This window comes from Globicephala melas, chromosome 8, assembly GCF_963455315.2.
Source record: "Globicephala melas chromosome 8, mGloMel1.2, whole genome shotgun sequence".
Lineage (NCBI taxonomy): Eukaryota > Metazoa > Chordata > Mammalia > Artiodactyla > Delphinidae > Globicephala > Globicephala melas.
Window position 1 is genome coordinate 62391563 of NC_083321.1, and position 8019 is coordinate 62399581.

An 8019-nucleotide genomic window follows, 5' to 3' on the forward strand; every position below is an offset into this window, starting at 1 on the left:
CACATAGCTTCACTGGAATTTGAAAAGGGAAGTAGTATGATGATGTCAACAGAGATTAGCTGACCCTACAAGGCTGACTGCTGTGGTGATTAAAGGTCCAGACCATAGAAGGAAGTGAGAAGGTAGTAAGTGGAGAAGTCCCATTCAGAGAATCCAGACATCACTACCTGCCATCTCCCCTGGTTTAGTCTTTGTTCTCTTTGGCCTCTTTTTCTCTTGCGTAAGCCAGATTTTCAGGGAAAGAAGACACTTGGAACTGTCCTGTGGGCATTTTAGAGGAATTATTATATCCTGTGAATCTATTCTATGAGATCCAGATCTATTTCACAAAGTCTTTTAAAATGTTAAAATGCCCCACTTTCAACACAAGTTTAAGGATAAATTTTAAAATCTCCATGAATGTTAAATTACCATGATAGTCCTATGTAATCTTGCTAGTTTCAAATGAAATGCTAACATACTCAGAAAGTCTGTGTACACCATCTGCTAGCCAAGTCCAAAATACTGTGCTTCAATCTGGTGACTCTCAAAAGATGCAAAGCTAATGGTTAACATTTTATGTATCATCATGAATTTTGTGGTCTCCTCCCATTCCCTTTCCCCCCCTTTTTTTTTCACTATGGCTGGTGAAAATTTGCAACACCATGCTTTTGCCAAGAACATAAAGTGCTTAAACCAGCAAGCTTCATCTGTGTCAAGCCAGCCCCAAATTTCTCAAAACTGTAATGACTTCCTTCAGTGCATCTGCAATCCATCTGCAGTTTGGTGCCCAGTTTGCTGCCCTGTGTCCATTGGGCTGTGGAGTTACCCAATTCTTAAGACCTCCTTACTATTCTTCTGTGGGTTCCACTTAATAAGTTACCGGGTGGCCTGAGCCTCTGCATTGGTAGACCCCTGCTGAGGTAAACAGGAGCTAAATCAGTAGCTAAATATTTCATCTTTAGGGAAAATGTAAAAGTTATTCCTAAACACACAGAAGGCAACGTGTATTTTTTGCACTACTATGAATGTCATTCTAGGAAGGTATTTCACCATTACTTTTACCAAAGAGATTCTTACAAACCACCATTATTCAAATAACTGTAGACATGTTCACCTTATAAATAAACTAGCTTCTGTTAGAAATATCACTGTACTTTTTTTCAAGGGTGTATTTTAGAAGTTTCTAAATATGTAAACAATTAGTGTCAATTAATTGTTAGGGTCCCCTAAATTAAAAAGTATATTGTAGAGAGGTGCGAGGTACGGGGAGGGAACAACCGTTTTTTGAATGCTTTCTATGTGCTAGGAACACTACATGAATTTTTTCATTTAGTTCTCATTACTATAACTCTAAAAAGTATTGTGCCACTTAATAAAGGGAAGAAAAAAGTCTTAGAGATTAAATGCTTATATAATTTTCTCTATTGCTTAAAAAAAAAATTCTTAGAAGTCCCAGAATCCCACAAATACTCAAGTGATAGAAGCAAGATTTAAAAACTCATTGTCTTTCCATTACTTTATCTAGATTCTTTAGGCAAGACTTGAAGCAACTACCATATATATTAAATTCATTCAACAAATACTTCTTGCCTGCATACCCTGTGCTAGGCATTGCTAGGTGCTGATGTAATAATGTGTGATGCAAACATGGTCTCTGTTCTCAGAGTTCTTACACTATTTTAAATGGCAACAGAGGAGAAAAATAAGTGGGGAGAAGAAAATATGCTGCACCTGAAGAATCTTTATGATGTCTGTAACTTTAAGAAAATGAGGGAGAAAAAGAATATGGAAGAGGGGATTGATCAGAATTTTTACCCTTTATTATTTCAGTTAAGCCCATTCCCAAATCCAAAGAGTCTACCAGTTCCCTACACCCACTCTTCTTAGACATTAAGGTTATCTAAATTATAATCTTTTGACATTCTGTTAGCTAAGCTGACATGAACAACTTGGCAACCCCTTCATCCCTCACCTTTCAATGTTTATGTTTCCTGATGCTGCCAAATCAGTTAAAGATCATAATCTTATATAACCTTACACAAAGGTAAGGACTTTTCTTTGAATGTAGCTGAGCTCTCTTGCTAGAACCTCCAAGCAAGGACTTCACTTCCTTATTCAGACTCGCAGCATACACCCTTGTGATAATAATAATTACATGCAACTGTGTTGATTACTTACCCTATGCTAAGCACGTTACATGCATTATCTCAGTTAAACCCTAAGACCACCTCATGACCTGAAGTGGCAGAGACACCTCCGAATTCCCCAAAGTCTGTTTCCTTTTCTCCTGAGCACACATACTATGTTTCCCAGCCTCTCCTGTGATTACTTGGGGTCAATACACAATAGACTGTGGACAGAAACAATGAAAGCTGTTTAAGTTTTGGCCCACAAAACCTCTAAAACCTCCTACACATGCGCCATATTCTCTTTCTTTCCCTACCTACCAGCTGAATGAAGATTTCAAAGAATCTAGAGGAAGTCAAAACTGCAAAATAGAAGAAGCATGGGGCCCCAAATTAGTCCTTGAAGGAATCCTGCCCCAGAGAACTGCATGACCAGGAACACCTGTATTGGATTTTACTTGTTTTATTAAATTATGCCTCTAAAATTTTAATGCTGTGTGTTATAGTAGTAATTAGCTACCCTACCTAATGCCCTTCTTTTCTCTCCATTTTACTGATGAAGAAATTGAGGCTTAAGAAAAGTTAAGTAACTTGCTTAAATTTGCTCAGCTATTAGGTAGGGGAGCAAGGATTAGATCTCAGGTCTGTCTGACTTTAGAGCTTGGGCTCTCACTGCTTGAGATCCTCGTGATACTATTTTATGTACTTCTAAAAACGTTATTAAAATTTTAATACACACTGCTTCACCTAGCATGCAGAAAAGACAGAAATCAGGGTAACCACCAGGTTCTCTCCCATATGTGAGACTGTCTTACTATCTTTAACTCATTCCTGCCACATTTTCCTTTCTTCCAGGTATATTAATTCTGTAATTTCAATATGACTTTCAATGTATTTGGGCCTTTTATACCTCTTGAAAGATGACATGTGGACTAGCTCTTAAATATAATCCTTCTCTTAAAAGGAAAGACTAACCAAACCTTGACCCTGAATCATCATCAAAAACTCTCTAATTATGAAGCAGAATAAAAGTAGGATACCTGTGCTGTTAAGGTACCTGGGGTCCATTCTTCTCTGTAATATAAAGAGGCTGAATCAAGTAAAAATGTATTCGAGCATGCAACACTGAACTAAAAGATCAGAGTTTCAATGTTAATGGTAAAATTAGGATATTAAATTTTGACCAGTAAGTATCACTAAAATTAAGGAGATTTATTAATTCATTTGAGACAATGGGAGAAATACCAGTTTGGAGTCAGACACACTTAGGTTCGAAACTCTGGGCAAGTTATTCAGTTTCGTCGTATGTAAAACAGGGGTAGTAGCATATATCTTACAGATTTCTTGTCAGGATTAAGATAATGTACATTTGTAGCCTTTATTTAGATTCCACGTATAAGCGATATCATGTGATATTTGTCTTTGTCTTACTTCACTCAGTATGACAATCTCTAGGTCCATACGTGTTGTCGCTAATGGCATTATTTCATCCTTTATTATGGCTGAGTAATATTCCATTGTATTTATGTACAAATGAACTTATCTACAAAATGGAAATAGAGTTACAGATGTAGAAAATAAACTTATGGTTACTGGGGGTAAGGAGTGGGGGAGGGATAGATTGGAAGATTGGGATTGACACATACTACTATATATAAAATAGATAACTAATAAGGACCTACTGTATAGCACAGGGAACTCTACTCAACACTCTGTAATGGCCTACAATGGGAAAAGAATCTACAAAAGAGTGGATATATGTATATGTATAACTGATTCACTGTGCTGTACATCTGAAACTAAAACAACATTGTAAATCAACTATACCCCAATAAAAATTAAAAAAATAAAATAATGTGCATAAAAACTAGTACAGTGCTTGACACACAGTTGTCACTCAATGAATAAAACCATTCAACAAACATTTGCTCAGAATTTACTATGGGCAAAGCCCTCTACTAGAGTCTCAGGATACAGACATAGATTAGACAAAATGTTAATGCAATGTACAATTAACCCTTGAACAACATGGATTTCAACTGCACAGGTCCACTTATACGTAGATTTTTTTCAATAAATACATACTATAGTGCTACATGATCCCTGGTGGTTGAATCTGCAGATGCAGAGGTAGGACTGTAAAGCTATGCATGGATTTTCGACTTGACGGTGGGATGGGAGATGGGGGCTAACTCTTGCCTAGTTCAATGGTCAACTGTATTAAGTAATATGATAGAGGTATGCCTAGAGTACTATTAGAACAAAGAGAGATGACACCTAGTTCTTCCTGATGGGATCAAGGAAGGTTTATCAGGGACAGTGACACATAAACAGACTCTTGAAGGATGATTAGGAATTGTGAAGGAATCAAAGAGAAGTTATTGCAGGCAGAGGAAAACCACATCTGCAAAAGAAGGAGCCATTTGGGGACTGCAAATTGTTATATACGGCTGAAACATAGTGTATGTGACGTTTTTATTTATTCAGTCAATCAGCGAGTAGTTATTGAGCACCTACGTATGCTGAATAGTGTTCTAGGTCCTGAAAACACATCAGTGAACAAAATAGAAAAGTTTTCTGCCTTCTTGAATGGTGTGTATATTCAAGTGGGGCATATAACAAATAAATATGAAACAGATGCAGGGAGAGAAGAGTGCTATGAAGAAAAATTAAGCAAGGTAAAAGAATCAAGAGGACTTTAAATTGGATGATGACAAGGGAAAGCCTTTCTAAGAAGGTGACATGTGACCTGAGTGGATTGTGGGAGTCAGCGGTGCAAATATTGGGGAGATCATTTTGCATAAAGGGAACAATGAGTACAATGTCTCTCAGACAGGAACAAGGTTAACTTGTTTGTGGAACAGTAAGGACAGTGTGGCCACCAAAGAGAGAGTGAAGAGAAAAAGATTCAGGAAATGATCCCAGAGATATGACCAGATTATGAAGGGCTTTATAAGGCATGTTGAGGAATCTAGGTAACATCTAGAGGTAGATGTCCCATGAGAAGAGACAGCCCTAAGTCCTTGGAACAACTAAAGACTGCATGAAGTAGGCTGTTTCCAACCAAGACAGCTGGAACAAGACCCCATTTGTTGCCATGTTCTTCTTTGTACCTGTATCCCCTTGGGTTTGCATCTTTATCTTCTCAGCTATTTTCTTCCCCCACTTCAGGATTAAGGTCCAAGATAGCTAATGGCTATCTGTGTCCTTTACTCATGGTATCCCCAAGACCTGTATTCCTCATACACTAGTAAGGTTGATTAAACCCTACCCAAATTAAAGGGCAAAAGAAACTTGATTGCGTAAGGAAAGTCTAAATAGATTGTCACATGCTTTCATTGTTCAGTTTTCAAAATCTAAGAATATGGCTTTCAAATGCCTTTCAAACTCTAATAATTTTTGTCTTAGTGTCTGTCTGCATAGCAGTTACCAGATATATGATCTTCAGAGTCTTAAATGCTGCTGCACAGCCACTGCTAACACTAGATGATTTACAAATGATCATCCAACCAAAAGAACAAGAAAGCCTGATACTTATAGAGGTCAATATGACTACCATGAAAAATTCAATACGTAATTGCAACTTACTAAATAGCAGTGCAGATCTGGATTGATCACCTCCCCAGGAAAATAATCGTCTTTCTTTCGACTTACGCTGCAGATTGACCAAAAGAATGGGGACTGAGAAATGAAGCAAAAACTAATGATTTGCAAAATGAAATGAAGCAAAAACTGAAATGATCCCCTGTACCATTCCACGATATGTAATAAAAACTATTTAAGCTCTTATTGTTTTAACACCAGCTTATTTAGGCCCATTTGTGACAATATAAGACCACAAATAAACTGATTTAACTGTAACTCTGCATAGATTCATAGGTTCTGGTAATTCAATTACTTTACAAATTCTAACCAATTCCTGCCTAGGCTACTAATATCCACCTCAAAGGCAGCCTATGGTTAATCCTATAAATATCTTTCCCTTACCACCCCCTTTTGAGACGTTATTGAGACTCTATTACTGTGATGCTTCCCCTTATTAACAACTTTAACAAATCCATGTTTTTATGATGAAATATTTTTCTCATGATCTTTGTATGGAATGTGGCAGACTAAATCATATGCCCCACAGAGGTGTCCATGTCCTAATTCCCAGAACCTGTGAATTTGTTATCTTACATGGTAAAAAGGATGTAGCAGATAAGATTGAGGATGGAGAGATTATTATCTGGGTGGGCCTGATGTAAAGGGTCCTTATAGAGGGAAAGAGGAGGTCAGAGGGAGAAGAAGGCTATGTGACAGGAAAAACAGAAATTGGAGTGATGTGACCACAAGCCAAGGAATGCCAGTCACCTCTAGAAGCTGCAAGAAACAAGGAATGGGTTGTCTCTCGAGCCTCTATAAGGAACCAGCCCTATTGTCACCTTGAAGTGAATTCTGGAGGTTACAGATCTAAAATAAGACAACAGAATAAATTTCTATTATGCAAGTCACTGAGTTTGTGGTAATTTTGTTACAGTAGCAATAGGAAACTAATGCAGAGAACTTTGGCAGGAATTTGGATTTTATTCTAAGTGAGATGAGAAGTCATCAGATGGATCTCAAAATATATATATATATATATATATATTTTTTTTTTTATGTACATTCTTGCTGTGTGGAGAATGGAATTTAGAGCAAGGTAGAAGCAGGGAAAGTAGGAAGGAATTGCTTTAGACAAGAAGAGCAGTCAGTGACAGTGACTTGGATTAGAGTGGAAGGCATGGAATGAACAGTAGATAGATTTAGGTATATTTTTAATGTAGAATCAACAGAATTTGCTGGTGGCTCAAATGGTGGAGAGAGACTCTGAGGACAGTGACTCAAGGGAAAGAGATTATACAAGGATGACTTCTAAATTTTGGCCTGAACAAGTGGGTGAATGCAGAATAGGGGCAGATGAAGCTGGAATGAAGATAGTAGGCAGGTCATGAAGAACCTTGCTGTGTTTAGGAATCTGGATATTGTCCTGAAGGCAAAGGGAATGCATTGAAATATTCTAATCACAGGAATTGGATGGAGATCTAACTGACCTTTGTGTCCCTTTCATTTTCTTAGTTCGATTAATACATTAAAAGATGTCCCAAAGCCATAAACCATTATTCCATCTCTTTTCTCATTCTCTACCTGTGTAATGCTTTGGTTTTTAATTTAATTGAAGCCTTGGTATGAGAAAAGTTATCAAGAAAGTTCTGAACAGCTAAGCTTTGCATTTTATGGTCTGCACTGGGCCTGATTTACAGAAGTCTGATAGATTAGAAAACAAAAAGCTTATAAAAATAGTTGTACTTGTTCATAACAATTAGCCCAAGGGTAGATCAAGGGAAAACTGGTTGGTGGGTAGAGGGCATTGTAGCAGTGGCATTAGAGAGGAGAAGAAGGAGATAGATTCTAGAGATATGAGGGGAAATGCATAGAACTTGATAAAGAGATTGTATGAAATATGCAAGGGAGAACACAAAGTAAAGGTTGATTCCTAGGTTTCTGATGGGGTTCATCTGGATACATCATGATTCGAGTTACTGAAAAGGAGGAACCTAGAGGGAGAGGAAGTTGGGAAGATGGCAGGGAGAGAATGATGCATTCAATTTGGATATAATTTATTTTTTAACTAATAAAATTGATATTTTAAGAGCAGTTTTAGGTTCACAGCAAAATGGAGTAGAGAGTACGGACAGTCCCCGTACACCTCTGTCCCCACACATGCACAAACTCCCCCACTATCGACGTCCACAGCGGTACATCTGTTACAACCAATGAGCCTACACTGACACATCATTATTATCCCAAGTCTGAAGTTTACTTCAGTGTTCACTCTTGGCGGTGTACATTCTATAGGTTTGGACAACTGTATAATAACAAGTATCTACCA